This window comes from Aquarana catesbeiana, linkage group LG08 (genome assembly GCF_042186555.1).
Source record: "Aquarana catesbeiana isolate 2022-GZ linkage group LG08, ASM4218655v1, whole genome shotgun sequence".
In the NCBI taxonomy this organism is placed as follows: Eukaryota; Metazoa; Chordata; class Amphibia; order Anura; family Ranidae; genus Aquarana; species Aquarana catesbeiana.
Genome location: NC_133331.1, coordinates 253,486,458 through 253,509,311, shown reverse-complemented (window position 1 = coordinate 253,509,311; position 22,854 = coordinate 253,486,458). Strand labels below are relative to the sequence as shown.

At 45.2% G+C, this 22,854-nt stretch overlaps 1 long non-coding RNA gene across 1 annotated transcript; it reads left to right on the top strand.

The window, feature by feature from the left end:
• Positions 1 to 202: 202 nt before the first annotated feature.
• On the top strand, positions 203 to 21,520 carry LOC141106331 (uncharacterized). Its single transcript, XR_012235710.1, has 4 exons — positions 203 to 307; positions 10,422 to 10,454; positions 16,175 to 16,258; positions 20,479 to 21,520. It is a non-coding gene; the product is annotated as an uncharacterized lncRNA (long non-coding RNA).
• Positions 21,521 to 22,854: the final 1,334 nt, after the last annotated feature.

The window sequence follows — 22,854 nt, the reverse complement described above, 5'->3', positions numbered from 1 at the left end:
TATCACAGGACAGGATGGGGAGAGAGAGGAAAATTCTAAAGTGGATAAAGAGGGTCCATTAAACCATTAAACATTTCAAGAATTTATGTATTAAAGTCACTCTTCTTTAAGCCAGCCAAGGATTGGTCGCAGCTGAAATGGGCAAGATTACATCTTGCATGTAATTTTAGCTCTATATTAGCTCTATAACCACCAGATGTCTCCTGTGTAACCTTCAAACATGCTTTAATCCTGTTTGACTCTCCACCCACATCTCATTGGTAACCAGCTATCAACACAACAAGGTCTACGACAGACACAAGAACAGGTATTTAAAATGTTTTATTATATTGCCAGGATTTACTGCATATATTATATGTGTATTTTGTGCGCTCCTTTTGAATTACCGTAGCTACAGAATCTCGAGGTTTACTACTAACATTTCCCAGCCATGGTAGATGTATTTCTGTAAGGTTTAAGAATTATATCTCCTTTTGTCAGTTTGTGAACTAAACTTTTAGTAAGCCACAAATATATAAAGTAGATCTATGGCCAGAGGAAAGGTACGAGGTCTGACCCACTTTCTGCAAAATTGGGATTCTCATTGAATCCTCTGCACACTGCTATACACCTTCAAATAAAGTACTTCAAGCAAACAATTGTATAAAAAACATCATGAAAGGGAAGGCTGTTGATGATAGATCATTCCTCTATGTTTCCCGCTAACTTGGGCACCAAGTTCTGGGTCACATGGGAGGACTACCCCCCCGTTGGATCTTTGGGCTATGTCAGGGTATTAATACTAGCACAGGGGTAACACCTTGCCAGAAGGCATGCTCACCAGTGCCAGGCACCAGGCGAGGGCCACGGTCATGTGAAGAATCAAACATTAAAGTGGTTGTAAACCCTCCCTAGTTACTTTTAACTATAGGTAAGCCTAGAATAAGGCTTACCTATAGGTAGTCGAAATATCTCGTGCGCCGTTTAGGAGATATTTCACTTGTAGTGGCCGATGATGTAATTGGCGCATGCGCTGTGAAGAAACGGACCTCCGTGCCGTTTCTTCCCCCAGCATGTTCCATTACTGATGGCTCCCACGCGCATGCACGGGAGTGACGTCACGTGGCTCCAGCCAGTCAAAGAGCCGGAGTCCGCGGCCCCCGGTAGGAAGAGGGGCAGAGATGGACGCAGCCTGCACAGGGGACAGTGATGGATTCGTTTGCAGGTAAGTGTCACATAATAGACTAGTATGCGATGCATACTAGCCCATTATGCTTTTAATTTGCAGGCTTTGCAGGGAGCAAAAGAGGAAGTAAAACCCATCAGGGTTTACTTCCTCTTTAATGGAGTCCCCCAACTCAGAGATGAGCCACTTGTGTAGTATTGTATGTGGAGTCACTCCAGAAGATGTTGTGCCTTGTCCTAGTGTACATCTGTTACCTCGCTCCCAATAAAAGAATGGGGTCCCCTTGACCGTGAATGAACATGAGTGATCGGCACTTAGCTCGAATCTCATGTGTGCTCTCACTTAACTCTTGCCTTATATACCTAGTGACCAGGCCATAGATCTCAAGAATGCTAGTTCACTCCTGGTAACCAGCGGAGACAGACAGCGAGGGAGGGAGTCACAGCACTGAACCCCCTCGCTACTGGAAGACCAGTCACCTAACCAGGTGCCATGCCAATGACTGGTTGCTGTTTCCTTCTTAGCTTACCCACAGCAACTTCTTCTCTTACACCCACAGACAAACCTTGTGTTGCAGTGAGGATTCACAGACCCCAATGTGCTATTTCAGACTCTGGTTCCTTGTAGAGATGCCAGGACCCCACATGCACCCCTTGAGCAACTTCAGACCAGGCCTTGAGCAGTAGAAACAACTTTACTGAACTTCTGGCAGAACATGTATGACAAGCAGTAACGTTTCTTTCCCTAACTGTGACTGCCCCAGGTTACCTGCACAGGTAAAGACTCTTAGAGGAAAGTCCAAACTTGGCAGTGCTCAAGCAGAGAAGTCCATGTTCCATGGTTCTTCTGGCAAATCAGCATTCCAGGTGGACCATAGATCCCAGCTACTCTTTAGCGTAGGCTCCCCATGCATTTCCCAAGTGTTCCCCGGAGCCCCCCTTGGCTCCAAACATCTTCCCTTTTATAGAACACGGGAAGGAGGCTGGACCCCAGCAAAAGCCTGTGAAAATAGAGAGGAAAAGCAGCAAAACATTAACCTCTTCCTCTTGACTTGGGCAGCTGATTGCTGACTATACATTCAGTAGGCTACCTGCCTACAGGAAATTCTTTGTTTGCATATTTGCAATACAGGTACATGTTCAGTCTGGCCAATTGAGTAAAAATGGTCATACACTGCCATCTATTGCATTTTGACAGTTGGCATCCCACAGCAAAAAGTGATTGGCTGAAGCTGTTCGGTTGACTTTTTCTCCACCTGGCTCCTTTAATTTCTCACTCTAAGTTTGACAAGCTGGGTGATGTCAACAGGGCGAACCTCTGCTTGAATTTCAGCCGAATCACAGGATTCGTGTATGGCCATACTGTATAAACAGTTGTGTGGCTTTATAAGAAGGTTTGTTGCTAAAGTTCCAAAATTTAACTACTGTCAAGATCAAGTGTCAGTGGGTGCTCCTCATCTTCTTATTAAAATTACTGTTATGCCCTGTACAAACGGTCGGACTTTCCGATGTAATATGTGCGATTGGAGCTTGTTGTCGGAAATTCTGACCGTGCGTGGGCTCCATCAGACTTTTTCCATCGGAATTTCCGACACACAAAGTTTGAGAGCATGCTATAAAATTTTCCGACAACAAAATCCGATCCTTTAAATTCCGATCGTGTGTAGACAAATCCGACGGACAAAGTGCCACGCATGCTCAGAATAAATTAAGAGACTAAAGCTATTGGCTATTGCCCCGTTTATAGTCCCGATGTACGTGTTTTACGTCACCGCGTTCAGAACGATCAGATTTTCCGACACTTTGTGCAACCGTGTATATGCAAGACAAGTTTGAGCCAACATCCGTCGGAAAAAAACGATGGATTTTGTTGTTGGAATGTCCGATCAATGTCCGACTGTGTGTACAGGGCATTAGAGTTTCGTCACGGGAAGAACTGATTGACTTGCCAGATTTTCTCAGCTATTCAAAGTTTTCCTAAAATAAGAAAATGAAAGGGGTTCTGCTGCATCCCTTCACTCCTCCAAGTCACCTGGCTCCTCCTCCTCCTCTTTGTTCATCCCCTCTCAATGCACTTAAATAAGTATGCTTTATCAGGAAGGCAGTGGGGGCTTATTTACTAAAACAATGCAAGGAGCAATGCACTGAGTGCAAAGAGCAATACCTGTAGCAACCAATCAGCAGCCACCTTGTTCTAGCCCAAGTTCAGTAAGTTAATTCTAATTGGTTGTGCTGTAGCTTGTTGGACTTTGCTCATTGCACTAATTACTAAATAAAGCTAAATTAGTAAGGTTATCTGCATACCTATCATAACCAGGGGCGTATCTACCACAAGGCAAACAAGGCGTTTGCCTTGGGTGGCATTTCTCAGGGGGGTGGCACCGCCTCCAGGCTCCCTCTCCCTGTCATTTCACCCAGCTGCACTGATTTCCCCCCGCAGACAGCTGTCGGCTCCCCTCCTCTGCCCCCCCCCGCCAACTGTGGGAGCTGCAAGGCAGCCGCAGAGGGATTTGTTTGGCCAAATAGATTGCCTCTCTACTCCTCTGACCCCCGCCTTCAGTGCCCCCAACCTCTCTGATCACTCAGTGCCCCCTCCATGCAGCTGCTGGCCATTTCTCCCCCCTCCCCCTTTCCCTGGCTGCAGCCACTGTTAGTGCAGGAGATCACTGGATGGATAGAGGATGGGGTGGGGTTGGTAAACACGTTCACCTTCCTTTCCTGAAAGAATACTACAGACAGCGATCACAGTACTGATCGCTTCTGTATTCATTAATCACTGACACATAGTAAACTGTGTTTACTATTTGTCCGTTTGTGAATTAAATATAGTAAACACTGTTTACTATATTTCATTTTATGAATGGATAGGAGTTTATATACAGACTCCTATCTCATAAATCCACAGTGCAGCTCAGGCTGCAGAGAAAGGGATTATCTTCAGACCCTTGCTCTGCCTCAAAAAAAAAAAAAAAAAAAAAAAGACATTAGATGTCGGTTTAGACCCCTAATGTCTCTCCAAAGCCCCCCCCCCTCAAAAAAAATAAATAAAATAAATTAAAAAAATGGAAAAAAATATTAAATAAATAATAAAAATTTAAAAAATAAATTTGTATCTGTACAAAAAAAAATAAAGTTACAAAAAAACAAACAAACATAGTAAGAGCCCTTTTACACGGCCAGGCTCCATAGAGCGGATCCACCTGCTCACCGGGGGATCAGTCCACTATGCAGAGTGGACACGGACACAGCTCACTATCCTCTATGGGGCAGTTGTATGGAAATAAATCACCTGATCAGATCGGATGACAGCAGGTGTCAACGGACAGGAAGGGGTGGGACAAATTTAGATTTTAGTCTTGCCTAGGGCAGCACAAAACCAAAATACACCACTGATCATAACCCCTTTTGTTTCTTGTTATAACATTTTATAATAAATATGCAGATAGTTTAAACCATTATGTAGTTGTTGGAAGGCAACATGGTTTAATATCATATTTCTGGGAGTTTTATATGCTGGTTGAATCATAAATGGGAATGTATATCCTAACATGATGTTCTCGCAGGCCTCCAGATGTGAGGTATGGGGGTATAGAAGCACCAGAGAAGACCTCCTGGGGAGGTGCAAATTAAAATGTCCCGAGTTACAGAAGATCAAAGGCCAGCTGGCACTGAAGAATGACCGGGGTCAAATAATGGTGATACATGGACAATTGCTGCCCCTATTGGACATTACAGCATACTTCCTGGAGGATGGGAAGAGAAGAATATACTTCCTGGTGATTAGGAAGGACGACCTTTTAAAGATTCTTATAGGATACAGAAGGCTAGATAGGCAGATAATGGGTGTTTGTGTGGGTGGTGTCTGAGTGGGCTTTAAAAAAGTAGTAACTTCCTCTTTTTCCATTGAGCTCAGCCGCGACAGCATCTCGAGGGGGACTTTACGTAAAGTATCATCTATGTTCTTTTGTTTTATTTGCTCTGAAGTCTACTTTTAGTCTTTTTATGTTAGCATTCCTACTTTCTTGGGAAATAAACAAGACCCTTGTTTATTTAAGCAGTGTGTGTATTTTTATAGCTAACCTTGTTATTGTACCATCACCATTAACTTTATCAGAGCTTTGATAGACTAGCTAATTATAGGAATAGACAAGTTAATACATATTTATAATAAATAGGGGGAATTCAAAAACCTCCCAAATATTTATTTCAGTAGTGAATTGGTCTTCACATGGAGATCTCCTTTAACTGCCATGTGCTCCAAAGCAGTGGCGGCTGGTGAAGTTTTAGGATGGGGGGGCGCCAGACCCCGCCATTCCTTTTTGACCCCTCCCACTTGGTGAAAATGGGCGTGGTTTCAGCGAAATAGTGGGCGTGGCTCTAAGGTGGTGTGGTTAGCGTCTGAGATGAACGAGGGATGGAGGGAGAGGGAGAGGGAGAGAGGGACAGCAGGCCTAGATCCTACACAAGAAAAGAAATGTGTATTCTACAAAGTTTAACAATCAGCAGATAAAGATACTCCAAACACCTGGTGTTAGCGCTTCAATCATCCCATCACCATGGTTGTTATGGTGTCAGGATGATTGAAGCTCATTATTACTATTATTACATTGTAATATAAAATGAAATCGTTCAACTCACCATAATGCAGAATCAGTGGGAGCCCCGAGTGTGTCACTAGCCACGTCGCCCACAACCAGATGCCATCAGGTGTCCCCAGCAGTCCCTTCTTACATGCAGCCTCTGTCACATCAAATGCAGCCTCTGTCACATAAAATGCAGCCTCTGTCTCCCCCCCAATCCAAATGCAGCCTCTGCCCCCCCCCCAAATACAGCCTCTGTCCCCTTACATCAGAGTTGCCATCAGTGTCCCCCCACAGCATGTGTCCCCATCAGAGCCCCCCACAGCAGGGTGTCTCCATCAGAGTCCCCCCACAGCAGGGTGTCTCCATCAGAGTCCCCCCACAGCAGGGTGTCTCCATCAGAGTCCCCCCACAGCAGGGTGTCTCCATCAGAGTCCCCCCACAGCATGTGTCCCCATCAGAGCCCCCCACAGCAAGTGCCCCCCACAGCAGGGTGTCTCCATCAGAGTCCCCCCACAGCATGTGTCCCCATCAGAGCCCCCCACAGCAGGTGTCCCCATCAGAGCCCCCCACAGCAGGGTGTCTCCATCAGAGCCCCCCACAGCAGGGTGTCTCCATCAGAGCCCCCCACAGCATGTGTCCCCATCAGAGCCCCCCACAGCAGGTGTCCCCCACAGCGGGGTGTCTCCATCAGAGCCCCCCCCACAGCAGGTGTCTCCATCAGAGTCCCCCCACAGCAGGTGTCCCCATCAGAGTCCCCCCACAGCAGGTGTCCCCATCAGATTCCCCCCACAGCAGGTGTCTCCATCAGAGTCCCCCCACAGCAGGTGTCTCCATCAGAGTCCCCCCACAGCAGGGGTCCCCATCAGAGTCCCCCCACAGCAGGTGTCCCCATCAGAGTCCCCCCACAGCAGGTGTCCCCATCAGAGTCCCCCCACAGCAGGTGTCCCCATCAGAGTCCCCCCACAGCAGGTGTCCCCATCAGAGTCCCCCATCAGAGCCCCCCACCAGAGCCCCCCACAGCAGGTGTCCCCTATCAAAGCCCCCCACAGCAGGTGTCCCCTATCAAAGCCCCCCACAGCAGGTGTCCCCCATCAGAGCCCCCCACAGCAGGTGTCCCCCATCAGAGTCCCCCCACAGCAGGTGTCCCCCATCAGAGTCCCCCCACAGCAGGTGTCCCCCATTACAGTCCCCCCACAGCAGGTGTCCCCCATCAGAGCCCCCCACAGCAGGTGTCCCCCACAGCAGGTGTCCCCATCAGAGTCCCCCCAAAACAGGAGTCGCCCATCAGAGCCCCCCACAGCAGGTGTCCCCCATCAGAGCCCCCCAACAGCAGGTGTCCCCCATCAGAGCCCCCCAACAGCAAGTGTCCCCCATCAGAGCCCCCCAACAGCAGGTGTCCCCCATCAGAGCCCCCCAACAGCAGGTGTCCCCCATCAGAGTCCCCCACCAGAGCCCCCCACAGCAGGTGTCCCCTATCAAAGCCCCCCACAGCAGGTGTCCCCCATCAGAGCCCCCCCACAGCAGGTGTCCCCCATCAGAGCCCCCCCACAGCAGGTGTCCCCCATCAGAGCCCCCCCACAGCAGGTGTCCCCATTAGAGCCCCCCAACAGCAGGTGTCCCCATCAGAGCCCCCCAACAGCAGGTGTCCCCATCAGAGCCCCCCAACAGCAGGTGTCCCCATCAGAGTCCCCCCACAGCAGGTGTCCCCATCAGAGTCCCCCCACAGCAGGTGTCCCCATCAGAGCCCCCAACAGCAGGTGTCCCCTTTAGAGCCCCCCACAGCAGGTGTCCCCTTTAGAGCCCCCCACAGCAGGTGTCCCCCACAGCAGGTGTCCCCATCAGAGTCCCCCCACAGCAGGTGTCCCCATCAAAGTCCCCCCACAGCAGGTGTCCCCCATCAGAGTCCCCCATCAGAGCCACCCACAGCAGGTGTCCCCATCAGAGTCCCCCCACAGAAGGTGTCCCCCATCAGAATCCTCCATCAGAGCCCCCCACAGCAGGTGTCCCCTATTAAAGCCCCCCACAGCAGGTGTCCCTCATCAGAGCCCCCCACAGCAGGTGTCCCCCATCAGAGCCCCCCACAGCAGGTGTCCCCATCAGAGCCCCCCACAGCAGGTGTCCCCCATCAGAGCCCCCCCACAGCAGGTGTCCCCCATCAGAGCCCCCCCACAGCAGGTGTCCCCCATCAGAGTCCCCCATCAGAGCCCCCCACAGCAGGTGTCCCCATCAGAGTCCCCCCACAGAAGGTGTCCCCATCAAAGTCCCCCCACAGAAGGTGTCCCCCATCAGAATCCTCCATCAGAGCCCCCCACAGCAGGTGTCCCCTATTAAAGCCCCCCACAGCAGGTGTCCCTCATCAGAGCCCCCCACAGCAGGTGTCCCCCATCAGAGCCCCCCACAGCAGGTGTCCCCATCAGAGCCCCCCACAGCAGGTGTCCCCCATCAGAGCCCCCCCACAGCAGGTGTCCCCCATCAGAGCCCCCCCACAGCAGGTGTCCCCCATCAGAGCCCCCCCACAGCAGGTGTCCCCTATCAGAGCCCCCCACAGCAGGTGTCCCCTATCAGAGCCCCCAACAGCAGGTGTCCCCTTTAGAGCCCCCCACAGCAGGTGTCCCCTTTAGAGCCCCCCACAGCAGGTGTCCCCCACAGCAGGTGTCCCCATCAGAGTCCCCCCCAGCAGGTGTCCCAATCAAAGTCCCCCCACAGCAGGTGTCCCCCATCAGAGTCCCCCATCAGAGCCCCCCACAGCAGGTGTCCCCATCAGAGTCCCCCCCACAGGTGTCCCCCATCAGAATCCTCCATCAGAGCCCCCCACAGCAGGTGTCCCCTATTAAAGCCCCCCACAGCAGGTGTCCCCCATCAGAGCCCCCCACAGCAGGTGTCCCCCATCAGAGCCCCCCACAGCAGGTGTCCCCTATCAGAGCCCCCAACAGCAGGTGTCCCCTTTAGAGCCCCCCACAGCAGGTGTCCCCTTTAGAGCCCCCCACAGCAGGTGTCCCCCACAGCAGGTGTCCCCATCAGAGTCCCCCCACAGCAGGTGTCCCCCATCAGAGTCCCCCATCGGAGCCCCCACAGCAGGTGTCCCCATCAAAGTCCCCCCACAGAAGGTGTCCCCCATCAGAATCCTCCATCAGAGCCCCCCACAGCAGGTGTCCCCTATTAAAGCCCCCCACAGCAGGTGTCCCCCATCAGAGCCCCCCACAGCAGGTGTCCCCCATCAGAGCCCCCCCCACAGCAGGTGTCCCCCATCAGAGCCCCCCCACAGCAGGTGTCCCCTATCAGAGCCCCCCACAGCAGGTGTCCCCCATCAGAGCCCCCCCACAGCAGGTGTCCCCCATCAGAGCCCCCCCACAGCAGGTGTCCCCCATCAGAGCCCCCCACAGCAGGTGTCCCCCATCAGAGCCCCCCACAGCAGGTGTCCCCCATCAGAGCCCCCCACAGCAGGTGTCCCCCATCAGAGCCCCCCACAGCAGGTGTCCCCCAGAGCCCCCCACAGCAGTTGTCCCCATCAGAGCCCCCCAACAGCAGGTGTCCCCCCCATTCTCCACACAGAGGTACTTACCTTGGGTCTCCTGCGGTGTCCTCCTCACACTGGCACCAGCATTCTTCCTGCTTCCTCTCTCGGGCGCAATGAGAGAGAGAACCAGGAAGTGACATCTGACTCAGGGCAGATGTCAATCAAATCTGAAGTGCCAAGTAGCTTCCGCCCGGCGCCTGTAGTATGTATTACTATGGCCGGGCGGAAGCTACTTGGCGCTTCAGAAAACGCCCCAAGGCGGGCTAAACGCCCGCAAATGCAGCACCACGTCTGCAATCTCGTGATTGCATAGACGTGGCGCTTCCTATAAGTGCACTGTGTCCGGCGTCGCACTGTATCCGGCGTCCAAACACAGTGCACTTAAGGACCTTTTTTTTCCTTTTTTTTTTTTTTTTAAAGGGCCAGTATTAAAAAATTTTTTTTTTTTTACTTTATTTTTTTTTTTTTTTTTTTTGCTGCCTGGAGGGGGGCGCCCAGGCGCCCCCTATGGACGGGCCGCCACTGCTCCAAAGGGATTAAGAGATATGACTTTTGAAGTGCCCATAGACATTACATAATAGTTTCTTGATCCTTCCTTTCCTGCTTGGATCAAGTGATGATCCAATGTCTATGAGGAAGTGGACAACAGCCTTGAATGAGCCAGATCCAGAAAATGTTCCTGCTCCAACTACATCATACGCATTTTTTAATTTTTTTTGCGGAAGACATTTAGCTACTGGCAAGTCCGATGGAGCTTCTTTTTTTGGAAGTTTTGAAAAAGTTTAAGTGGCAAGGAATCTTGTTTTCAAACATTATTGGCATTGAAATTTGTATGTGTAAACCTTTTTTAACATTGTCCGTCCATTAGTTTTCCAAACGTATTACTTTTTTTTTTTTATTTGGCAAGTAATGTAGATAATACCCCTCAATACCATGACTCTTGAGCTCAATTAGCAATTGCATTTCAGGGACAGTTTCTTCCCTGTTGCCCATGCGCACTTCCCGTAATTTCAGCACAAACAAATATGCACACCGCCTAGTTGGCATAGGAAAATGTTTTTTGAGACATGCTACATTTTGTACTTTGCAGTTTAGTAAATCAGGCCAATTGTGTACCACTGTTAAATAAATTAATTGCATCTGCTTGTGTTTTTCAGGCTAAGGACAAGCTACATCTGACACACCACATGGTAAGAAGAGCTTTTACTATCATGGTATAATACATTTTAGGGAGATTAGGCTTCCCCTTGTCCTATGCTCTTGGCCCTAGTTCTAATGATCGACTTCTGTCGAACAGGTTTGTTGGAAAAATTTGTCAATCAGTGGAGGAGTCCCGCTATCAGAATACAATGGCACAGCAGGGAGTATTCCTCCATCAATCTTGCTTGTGTCTCAATCATCATTCACTATTTTAATCCTTATACTGCTAGCTTTAGTAAATAGATAGGAAAGTATATTATATTTGTTTGTTTTATACATTCCTTTAGTTACTTCCTGGCTTCAGTGCCTAGGCAAATGATGTCATACATTCTAGGAGTCTTCAGGAGGGAAAGAGGGGTTTTCTCAGCTAATCACACCTGCCTGCTTGGCTAAGTTAAGGGCAGATGCATTCCAGGAAGTAAATGGTACATGCATCATCTGCCCTTACTCAAGATGGTCTCAGCCAGAAAACCTAGGGGGGAGTTTTCCAAGGTGATATCTTAGCAAAATAAAGCATGGATGCATGGATACATGGATGGATGGATACATGGATGGATGGATGTGGGAGTTTGCTTTGAATATTAAAAATAAATGAAATAGCACTTTTGGTCTATAGTGCTCAGATACAGTGTAGTTCCACTTTAAATAAGGAGTCAAGGGCCATACAATAAGTACCAAAGAGCCATATGGTTGGGAACCTGGACCCAGAGCCATTGATAAGGGGGTACCAGCTGTGCTCCTGTACGGGGCCTAGGCCAGCAGTGGGCCAAGGAAGCAGGGTGAATCGGATGTGTGCAGGAAGGGCAATTACTGGAACCAATACCTTGTATGGCTCTCTGCAGCAGCTGAAATCTGGCATCTTCTCCTGTCCCTTTCTGCCAGCTTTCAGCTGCTGGAGAGAAAGCCATACAGGAGATCAGTTACAGTAATTGCTCCCCCACACACACTGACCACCTTCACCCTTTTGCACCATACATTTACCCCTCACCCCAGGCCCCCCTAACCCCACAGTACTGCTGGCTTCCCTCCTCCCTTCCTGCTGGCAGTTGAAAGCAAACATTAGGATTCTTCAGGATGGAGAGTGGGGGAAGGATCTGCTAATAATGTCATATTAACCAGCTCCTTCCTTTCCTGAATGAATGGAATGAGTAAATCGGTAACAATCACTCACTGTGTTCTTTCATACCTGAAGCATAGTTTTTTTTTTTTTTTTTGGGGGGGGGGGGGGGGGTGGCCGCTGTCAGGTGGGCAGTATGGGGCTCTGTGGTTTCTAACTACAGCCTTGCCTGGATCATAGAAGGTTTATAAATTTCATAGAAACATTGAGAGTACAGAATCTATACTGGTTTAAATTAAGACTGGGCTTACCATCCCACCCTAACCTGACTTGGCCAGACTCAGGGAGCATATGCAAATGGATCATCTGTCCTACCTGTGTGGCTCCAAAAATGCACGAGTTTGTACTGAAACAGTGAATGACTTATACAGTTGTGCTCATAAGTTTACATACCCTGGCAGAATTTATGATGTCTTGGCCATTTTTTCAGAGAATATGAATGATAACACAAAATCATTTATTTCACTCATGGTTAGTGTTTGGCTAAAGCCATTTATTATCAGACAACTGTATTTACTCTTTTTAAATCATAAAAACAACAGAAACTACCTAAATGACCCTGATCAAAAGTTTTCATACCCTGGTGATTTTGGCCTGATAATATGCACACAAGTTGACACAAAGGGTTTGGAATTGGCTATTAAAAAGGTAACAATCCTGACCTGTGACCTGTTTGCTTGTAATGTGTGTGTGTGTGTGTGTGTGTGTGTGTGTATATATATAAAAGGTCAATGAGTTTCTGAACTCCTGACAGACCCGTGCATCTTTCATCCAGTGCTGCACTGACGTTTCTGGATTCTGACTCATGGGGAAAGCAAGAGAATTGTCAAAGGATCTGCGGGAAAAAGGTAGTTGAACTGTATAAAACAGGAAAGGGATATAAAAAGATATCCAAGGAATTGAGAATGTCAATCAGCAGTGTTCAAACTCTAATTAAGAAGTGGAAAATTAGTGGTTCTGTTGAAACCAAACCACGGTCAGGTAGACCAACTAATATTTCAGCCACAACTGCCAGGAAAATTGTTCGGGATGCAAAGAAAAACCCACAATTAACTTCTGGTGAAATACAGGACTCTGAAAACATGTGGTGTGGCTGTTTCAAGATGCACAATAAGGAGGCACTTGAAGAAAGATGGGCTGCATGGTCCAGTGGCCATCTCAGTTTCCTGACCTCAATATCATTGAGACACTCTGGGGAGATCTCAAACGTGCAGTTCATGCAAGACAGCCCAAGATTTTCCAGGAACTGGAGGCTTTTTGCCAAGAGGAATGGGCAGCTTTACCAGCTGAGCAGATAAAGAGCCTTATCCACAAATACCACAAAAGACTTCAAGCGGACATTAATGGCTGTGTGTTGAGTTATTTTGAGGGAACAGCAAATTTACACCGTTATACAAGCTGTACACTCACTACTTTACATTGTAGCAAAGTGTAATTTCTTCAGTGTTGTCACATGAAAAGATATAATAAAATATTTATAAAAATGTGAGGGGTGGTGTGCTCACATTTGTGAGATACTGAGTGTGTGTGTGTGTGTGAGTGTATCAATCAGATATTAATCATTCTAGTATCTGTCTATTAGTGTGTTTTGTGTGTAATATAGATTATATATACAGTGCCTTGAAAAAGTATTCACTCCCCTTGAAATTTTCCAAATTTTGTCATGTTACAACCAAAAACGTAAATGTGTTTTATTGTGATTTTATGTGATAAATCAACACAAGGAGGCACATAATTGTGAAGTGGAAGGAAGATGCTAAATGGTTTTCCAAATTTTTTCCAAAAAAATATCTGAAAAAGTGCGGCGTGCATTTGTATTCAGTCCCTATTTCTCTGATAACCCTAACTAAAATCTAGTGGAACCATTTGCCTTTAGAAGTCACCTAATGAGTAAATAGAGTCCACCTGTGTATAATTTAATTTCAGTATAAATACAGCTGTTCTCTAAAGTCCTAAGAGATTTTTTAGAAAACCTTAGTGAACAGACCGCATCATGAAGGCCAAGGAACACACCAGACAGGTCAAGGATAAAGTTGTGGAGAAGTTTAAATCAGGGTTATTTTATAAAAAAAATATCCTAAGCTTTGAACGTCTCACTGAGCACCGTTCAATCCATTATTCGAAAATGGAATGAATATGGCACAACTGCAAAACTATCAAGACATGGCCATCCACCTAAACTGACAGACCAGGCAAGGAGAGCATTAATCAGAAAAGCAGCCAAGAGGCCCATGGTAACTCTGGAGGAGCTGCAGAGATCCACAGCTCAGGTGGGAAATCTGTCCACAGTACAACTATTAGTTGTGCACTCCACAAATTTGGCCTTTATGGAAGAGTGACAAGAAGAAAGCCATTGTTGAAAGAAAGCCCATTTGCAGTTTGCGAGAAGCCATGTGGAGGACACAGCAAACATGTGGAAGAAGGTAAACTGGTCAAATTAGACTGAAATTGAACTTTTTGGCTTAAAAGCTAAACGCTATGTGTGGCAGAAAGCCAACACTGAACATCACCATGAACACACCATGCCCACCATGAAACATGGTGGTGGCAGCATCATGTGGGGATGCTTTTCTTCAACAGGGACAGGGAAGCTGGTCAGAGTTGATGGTAAGATGGATGGAGCCAAATACAGGGCAACCCTAGAAGAAAACCTGTCAGAGTCTGCAAAACACTTGAGACCTGGGTGGAGGTTCACCTTCCACCAGGAGAACGACCCTAAACATACAGCCAGAGCTACAATGGAATGGTTTAGATCAAAGCATATTCATGTGTTAAAACGGCCCAGTCAAAGTCCAGACCTAAATCCAATTGAGAATCTGTGGCAAGACCTGAAAATTGCTGTTCACAAACGCTCTCCATCCAATCTGACAGAACTTGAGCTATTTTGCAAAGAAGAATGGGTAAAAATTTCACTCTCTAGATGTGCAACGCTGGTAGAGACCTACCTAAAAAAAGACTTGCAGCTGTAATTGCAGCGAAAGGTGGTTCTACAAACTATTGACTCAGGGGGCTGAATACAAATGTGCACTACACTTTTCAGATATTTTTTATTTGTAAAAAATGTTGAAAACCATTTATCATTTTCCTTCCACTTCACAATTATGTGGCACTTTGTGTTGGTCTATCACATAAAATCTTAGTAAAATACATTTACATTTTTGGTTGTAATATGACAAAATTTCAAGGGGTGTGAATACTTTTTCAAGGCACTGTATATGTATATCACATCTGTATTTAGAAATGTATATATTTTAGTGCTTAGTGGGAGTTTCCTGTTACTGTTGACGTGGAGTATTTTTTTTACAGTACCAGTGTGACCAGTCAGGTCTCATAGCATGGTATTGGGCTATACTACATTGGCTGCTGTTGTCATTTTGATATATTTGTGAGAATGCATACCTTAAAGTGTCACTAAAGCCGCATCATAAAAAACTATCAATAAATGCTGTATTCGATGCTGTCCATACTCACTGTGAGATTAGTTTTCTGTATTCTAAAAAGCCTGGTTGATCATGCTGCTCTCTATCTCCACCTTCTGTTCATGTCCCCAATTCAGCCATCGATTTTGCAGCTGTGGTGGCAACTCTGCACATGCTCGGTTTTCAGTGAGTTTCTATCCTGAGCATTTCCTCCCTTTCACATCTGAGCAGCCCATGTGACTATAGAGTGGACATATACACAATGGTAAATGACAGCCCCCTCCCTCCCTCTATGCTCACTAACCAGATAAAACACAATAGAGACAGGACATTACATGTAGATTAATGGAGGCTCCACCTCCCTCTTATTCTAAGACAGTGGCGGCTGGTGCTAAACTTTCTTTGGGGGGGGAACAAACCCCCCTAGGTCCACACTTACCGCTCCACGACACTGGCCCCCTGCACGGCTTCTCCTCCCAGCCAACCCGATACGCCTCCTGTCCTGATTGGCCTGGAGGAGAAGCCAGAAGACAATAGCGAATATTTATTCACTATTGTCACAAGTGGGTGGGTCGGGGCACAGAGCCCAACCTTTTTCAAGCCAATTAGAGCCTCAGGCCTATGTTTGCCTGTAGACAGGCTGGGAAAGAGCTGGGTCATGTCAACATTGATTAGGAAAATGGTGCTTAGATGTCTTTTTTTAATTAAAAAAATTATAGTGCCATCATCCATATACAGAAACAGAAGGGACAATGTAAATTAAACAATATGGGGGTTATTTACGAAAAGGCAAATCCACTTTGCACTACAAGAACAAACTACAAGTGCAAAGTGCACTTGAAAGTGCAGTCACTGTAGATCACTGTAGAGGGGAACATGCAAGGACAATAAAAACAGCATTTTAGCTTGCACGTGATTGCAATCTACTTTTATTGGTACTTGTGTCTCTGTTACCATTGGAGAGAAAGTCAAAATGAATTTTCTTCAATAGGAACAGAGACAGCAATAAAAGCTCAAGAAAGGTTAAACTCTTTCGAGGGTATACAAAACAAAAAACAAGAAAAATAACAAAAAAAACCCAAAAAACAAAAACCTTTGGTTGGCGTTGAGCTTGAAACTGTGGCAAGGTAACTTTGGTGTTATACATTTTTACTTACCTACTGTTTTCATTCAGGATCCAGTTGAGCTGCATAGAATGAAACACAACATAGAAAAAGTGAGGATTCCAAAGTATGAAAGGCAGAATCCATTACTGCAAGTAAGTTATCTTAAAGAGGAGCTAAAAAGGGGCATAGAAATGGGGTTAGTGCTTGTGACAGATTTGTGTACCTATCAGGAATTGGTTCATGATTTTGTCCTAGGGAGCAGTTGGCACTAAGTTCTGAGTGTCCATACTGGACACTCCCGTCCTCAGTGCAGTTCAGTAATGCTGAGCATAATAAAATCAGACTCATTGTTCCCTGCTCAACCACTGCACCTTTCAGACACGCACAGAGGCTGACTAGTTTTGTTTTGGGCAGAGTGGGGCCTAATGGGGGACTAGTTGCCCATTAGGTCTGCTATCAATCACAAGGGAGGTGGACCTGATGGGGAGCTCTGAGATCCCCATCAGGTACCCCATCAGCTCCTCCAACCTTGTTATTGAAAGTGGACAGCAGTAGGCGGATTCCATTGCCATTATTCAGTCTACTAGTGGTGTATGGAGTCCGACCACTCTTGTTCAGACCCATGTCATTTGGTTGCTGGTGGCCCGCATCCTAGCAACCAATAAAGCAAATACACTAAAGGTCCACTATCAAAAACTGCAAGCAGGCAGTATCTTTACTGCAAAAAGAGACATGCAATGTCTCTTCTGCAATAAAATACACCTACCTTCCTGCTTGTTGACTTCTGCAGCATATAAACTGAGCTGCGCTTGCCTACATAGCCAGAACGATCCCTGTGTGACGGGATGATTCCTGAGCAAGTGCATCGCCATTCTAGCGACAACCAATGAAGATGGCTGAAAACCAGCACCCAGCAGAAGGTGCTGGCACCAGGACTCTTGAAGGAAAGGTAAGCTTAGCTCTGTTTTAACACCCCCCCCCCCCCCATTTTGACCTATCTGTACTCGAAGTTTGAGTTGCTTTTCATTACCTCCATTTTCATTATCCATGAACTGGAGGTAGATCTTTGTTGACTTGTCACAGCATAGCAACATTGTAAAATTAATGTAAATGCATTCATATGTTGTACATGTCAGAACTGCCACTGAAACTATTGAAAGGCTTTCCTGAAGTTGGTGCCATAAAAAGGTAAGTCCAGCAGAGGGAAGAGTGTATTTTAAGGGTTGGGGTACAATTTTCTTTTTGAGCTTTACGTGTTATGATGATTTATTGTTTGGGGGGGCAGACAGTGTTTTTCCAACTAAAATTTGTGCTGCCTTTTGTTTTTGCCAATTTTTTTTTCCAATAAACAGTTCAATAATTAATAGAAACCAGTTGTAATTTCCTTTACTGAGTCCACACTAATACAAAATAGATTCTGGATAGTTGTTCTGGGTACTCTGCTGATTCCCTGCGATGTTTAAGACAAAATTTGTTACAATTGTTAATACTATATTATTAATTTTCTACAGTTTTAAATATGAATAATCCATCCTCTATGAAAAACTATGCAATAGGGGACCTAATACCAGGCATATATGAAATCATTGTTTCAATAAAAGGATTGTATATAATTGAAATCAATAAATCATTGTTTTTATTGAATAGAAATGATTGGTCCTAATACAAAATCTAAATCAATTAAATCCTTTAAAACAATCAAACCTGTGAACAACTGGTCATTTATCATTGTGCCTATAGCCAGCACAAGTTTACCCATTGACCAGAAAACAGCAATCTTATACCTAAAATAAATGATGTCACTTTTCAGTAAAGGACCTATACAACAAACCTCAAATAGCAGAAAATTAGTCTGTGGAATATTTTTTAATTTTGCATGTCTCAAAAAAGTTAGGTCACGCTTGCATTAATTCCAAAAAATAAAGGACAGTATCATTCAAATAAAGTATAATAAATAATATAGCCAAAGTGCCATAAAACACAATAATGATCAGATTTTATAACATAGATTATAAACAACTGATATTTCATACTGATCATTTGAGATAAAAAAATATGGCAATACCTACTTTCATATACAGTAGGTGCCACTCTGCTCTAAGCACAACTTCAGCAACCAGATCATCGCAACACAGGCTACTGTCATTTATTTTTTTGAATCAATGCAAGCATGATCTATTTTTTTTTATATATACTGTATTTGTGATTGCTTTTTGGAGAAAGCCTTTAGATGTACTGCTGCATACATTTATTTTGTGCCTCCTTTTGCGCTGTGGGATTTTCTGTAGGTTATACCTTTTGCATCTCTAATTTGCCATCATGAGAAAATTCTAAAATCAGATAATATGTGGCATTTCCTGCACCTGGAGCATAATTTTGGGTATCATTTCACGCCAATGTCAACATTCTTTATGAATGTGTGATTTACATAGACGAGTTATTAGCATGTATGAGATGACTGTGCATATTAAATATTGTAAAGTTGAGGAATCGATCACAGCCCTGTCCTGTATACTGTAGATGGTATCCTGATGACTTTGTAGCTACCTTTAATTACTTCAACGAGCTGCTAATAGTAGTTGGTGGCTAGACCCAACTTTATCCTCAGCATATCCTTACCTAAGACTAGGGCAATACGCCACCCTCCATTATCATACCCAGGGAAAGGCATGGGCCAGGGCTGTTCAGACATTTTCCAAAGTACAGATCCTAGTGAAGGACACCAAAGTACATTCCAAATTAAAACCATAAAAAAAACCAAACAAACAAAAAAACACTGTCTACTAGCAGGTCCCCCCATAAAATAGATCCCCCTTTAGTCTTCTCTCTTACCTTTTCATCTGTATATTCCACAGGTTTTCCTGCACCACACTCCAGGCTCTCCCCCCTACAAAGAATATATACAGGCATACCCCACTTTTAAGTACACAATGGGACCAGAGCATGTATGTAAAACGAGAATGTACTTAAAAGTGAAGCAATACCTTTTTTTACTTCTCAACGCATGTAAATACACTAGCTCTCTGGGAAATCCTGATCAGCTTGACATGGCACTGCTCCCGGTTTTTAACATTAGCATCTATGGGAAATCTTGGTCAAATTGACATGGCACTGCTCCTGAACCATAAGTGACAGGGACACCAAACTTGGGGAGCACGTTAAGGGGGCCCAGGACTACGACATGGTAGATTACCTAGGCAAGCTGGCCGACCCCAAAATTGGATATGTTGTAGTCCTGGCTCCCCTCTCGGTGCTCCCCAAGTTTGGTGTCCCTGTCATTTATGGTTCGGGAGCAGTGCCATGTCAAGCTGACCAAGATTTCCCATAGACAATGTTAAAAACCAGGAGCAGTGCCATGGCAAGCTGACCAAGATTTCCCAGTGTTAGTACTTGCGAGTGTACGTAAGGAAGAACGCGTAAAGCAGGGTATGCCTGTAATATATTTTTTAGCCAACATGTTACTTGTTATGCTGGAGCCGGGCAGGCACAGAACAGAAGAATCCATTCCAGCTTCAGCACCTTCTTTGCTTTCTAGACTCTGCTCCTTCCATGCTTCCTCCTCGGCTGCCTGTTCTCCCACGCTGGGCAGCCGCTGCACTGACACTTCCAGTCCCTCCCTCCAGCAGATATATCACTCCGCATGCAGGGCTCCAGTCCACCTAATATTAGAGTGGGCCGCGCCGGCCAAGCCCGGCTGGATCTACATATAGGATGGGAGTCGAGCCATCGCATCAGGGGTGAGGGAGGGTCTGTACGGTGACACTCAGCAGAGAGCAGACTCAAGTTAGTATGAAAAGTCAGCAGCGGCCGCGGACCCGTCAAGGACCGATTGCGGACACCAGTTTCCATGTGCAGACACCTTCAGGATCCCTGATCATACCCCCTTTACCAGTGCTTTTGTTACAGAAAATTAGTCTAAATCTTAAAAAAACATATGTGAGCATTTTTTTTCTATACACTAGCGAGTACCCAAAGTGGTTAGCTGTTCTGCCTAGCGGCTCTAGGGTCACTGGTTTGAATCTCAACCACAGTACAGCCCGCACAGAGTTTGCATGTTCTCCCTATTCCTGCATGAGTTTCCTCCTACGCTCCAAAGACATGTTGGTAGGTTAATTGGCTTCTGTCTAAATTGACCCTAGTATGTGTACGTATGAATGTGAGTTAGGAACCTTAGATTGTAAGCTCCTCGAGGTCAAGGAATAATGTGAATGTATATTAAATATGTAAAGAGCTGCGTTAATTGGCAGGGCTATACAAGTCCCTGCAATAAATTGCCAGCTCTCTTACACAATATTTACTCATAGAAACTGTTTTCATCTTTTGCTTCCAAAGTTAAGAGCAAAAACTTTGATCTTCCTTTGTTGTTTTTCAGGGGCTGTCTCAAGGAGAGCGTCGTTACATGTTCAGCATCCTTAAGGTGTATGATCCAGTCCCAGCAAGGAGGCGGCTATACTACAAGCACAAAATGCTTTGCAACATGACTCTGTCTTACTAACGTTCCTAATAGTAATAGAATAAATTGACAATCCTAACAAACAGTAAACTTATAATACTACAATTGTTAAATTGAAATGGAGACATTTGTTAAAAAAAAAAAAAAAAAACACCTATAATTCTCCTTTCTGCAATAACAAAGTATAACCTTTTCAATGTGAGCCGACCCCAGACATACTTCAGTTAAAGTGTATGTCAAGGTCAAACACACATACAGTGGATAGAAAAAGTCGACAAACCCATTAAAATGTCAGGTTTCTGTGATGTGTTCAGAATTAAGCAATCACAATCTCATGTTAAATAGGAGTCAGTACACACCTGACATCATTTAAAGTGCCTCTGGTTAACCACAAATAAAGTTCAGCTGTTGTAGTAGGTCTTTCCTGACATTTTCTTAGTCACATCCTACACCAAAAGCCATGGTCCGCATTGTTGAAAGGTATTAGTCAGGAGAAGGGTACAAAAGAATTTTCAAGGCATTAGATATACCATAGAACACAGTGAAGAGGAACAACATCTTTCATCATGACAAGGACTCAAAGCATGCACCCAAATCAAGGAATGGCTTCTCCAGAAGATGATTAAAGTTTTGGAATGGCCTGAATCCGATTGAAAATCTGTGGGGTGATCTGAAGAGGGCTGTGAATAGGAGATGCCCTCGGAATCTGACAGATTTGGAGTGTTTTTGCAAAGAGTGGGCAAATATTGTCAAGATGTGCCATGCTGATAGACGCATACCCAAAAAGACTGAGTGCTGTAATAAAATCAAAAGGTGCTTCAACAAAATATTAAAGGATGTGCACACTTATGCAACCATATCTTTTTATTTTTACTTCCCTCCACCTAAAAGATTTCAGTTTGTTGTTCAACTGGGTTGTACAGGTTTATAGGTTACATTAAAGGTGGAAAAAGTTCTGAAATTATCTCTTTGTCTCATTTTTTTACATCACTGAAACCTGACATTTTAACAGGGGTGTGTAGACTTTTTTTTATACTGTGTGTGTATATATATATATATATATATATATATATATATATATACACACACACACACATCTCTGCAATACATGCACATGATCCCTTTAAAAGACCCTTCAAGTACAGAAAACTACCTATTGGTTTGCCAGAAATGCACTCACCTTCCTTTGCCAGTACCGTCATCTTTTGCTGGGTTTGGGAACTTTTGCCACACCGGGGTGACAACTCCAAGATTTTTGACAGCAGAACTGAACTTTGAAGTTTTTGTTGGAGTATACAAATTATCTAAAGAAGGGGTCCTAAATGCTTGATCTCATTAACCACTTCATGAGGTTTTAGATTGTCCATTAACCCCTAAACGTTTAATATACGAAATTAATTTAATACTACTTTACATAATAGTACTACAAGTAATATTATTCCCTCGACTACAGTAGACACTTCCCCTTGGTATCAGCAGGTTATGGTTGTTGCAATGCTACAACGTCCTACAACGTAATAAATGCCCAGCAATCAGTTTTTTGGCACCATTCATGCAACTCTATGGGTGTACTTACTGACTCGCCAACAGAGTATAAAGGGATATCAAACCAATATATAGTGTGTGCATGTGTATATAGACGAATATATATATTTACCAATCAAAACATATGGCTGCATTCGTTTTCTTGTTTTAGGCTTTTTTTTCTCGGTTTTCACCCAGTGATCTGGCCAGTAAAAAACCTCCCATATTTGAATGAAGGCACAGAGGGGGCAGATTTGTACAGGAGCATTGTCAGGCTGGGGGGAGGCGAGTGTTAGATGTACTAGCAGCTTTAAATACACTAGAAAATTGAAGCCAAACTCCAGCTAATACTTTATAAGCAGTTGTAACAGTTTTTTCCCCCTTTTGGAGTAAAGGTTTTCCATAAATAAAAGCTGACCATTGTAAGCACCCCTGTCAGTGTTAAATGGTCTGTCATCCCCGTAACTGCAAAAGAGCTTGTTCTTTTGAAAAACAACAGACTTGCTAGCTGGATCACCAAATGAAAATAGAAGAATGGCTAAAAAAGGAAACCAACTCAACCATCACATCTTAGAATTGGTAAGCTGCAATATAACAAAAATGTTCACTTTTGGATTCAATCCCTTTACTCTGACGTAATGCAAATATGTGGCCTTTGGCTTCAAGGGGTTGTATAGAGGTGATGCCTCAACTTTTTAGAACCGACGGTCAGCTTTCCTGTTATAACAACCGATGCAACTAATCAGCTGCTCAGTTGTTATTACAAGCTGC